General features: G+C 30.4%; 1 protein-coding gene across 1 annotated transcript in view; it reads left to right on the top strand.

Moving 5' to 3' along the window:
• LOC105460912 (cytochrome P450 4C1-like) overlaps window positions 1-761 on the top strand; it is a gene marked incomplete at its 5' end in the record, with an annotated part of 13,003 nt that overhangs the window by 11,654 nt on the left and 588 nt on the right. The gene's annotated exons all lie outside the window — the stretch shown is intronic.

Below are 761 nucleotides of genomic sequence, written 5' to 3'. Positions count from 1 at the left end.
TACAAACTGTGACAAGTTCCATGGCGTGGAATAAAAATCGCACATAAACAGAGTTTACAGCTTTCGAAAGAATGAATCTTTCTCTTTAATTTGCTTTTTTGTTGAGCGTCGTACGATCTTTTTTCACCGAATTATTTAACATTTAAACAAAAATTACCCTTTTTACATCAATGTTGAATAACTCAGTGAAAAAAAATCGTACAACGCTCAACAAAAAGCAAATTAAAGGTAAAGATTCACTCTTTCGAAAGCAGTAAACTGCATTTGTGTGCGATTTTTAATTTATGCCATGAAACCTTTTAAATTTAGTACACATTTTTGGAGATTTGACGCATTTTCATTTGGACCTATGTAATTCCATAAAAAATCAATAGAATCGTTTTCTAAAGTGTCGATCTGAAAAGTAGAGATTTCAAGCTGTAAAAAGCTTTTTTGAACATCTCGACATGATGATTTTTGACGAAGTTACACTCATTTGAAGCTTGTCTATTTTAAAATTACAGAATACACTTGCCAAAAATAAAAGATCACCTTACTTTACCATCCAAAAATAGGCAAAATTTAAGAGTGTTACTTCGTTAAAAATGATCGTATCGAGATGATCAAAAAAGCATATTACAACTTGAAATCTTTACTTTCCAAATTGAAGCAAAAAGGACCATTTTTGCTTTAATGTTGAATAACTCGGTGAAAAAAAATCGTACAACGCTCAACAAAAAAACAAATTAAAGGTAAAGATTCACTCTTTTGCTGTCTCTTAT

Source organism: Wasmannia auropunctata, unplaced genomic scaffold, assembly GCF_000956235.1.
Source record: "Wasmannia auropunctata unplaced genomic scaffold, wasmannia.A_1.0 LD313847.1, whole genome shotgun sequence".
NCBI classification, from domain to species: domain Eukaryota; kingdom Metazoa; phylum Arthropoda; class Insecta; order Hymenoptera; family Formicidae; genus Wasmannia; species Wasmannia auropunctata.
The sequence above is the reverse complement of the archived record's forward strand: the minus strand, read 5'-3'. Positions and strand labels throughout refer to the sequence as shown.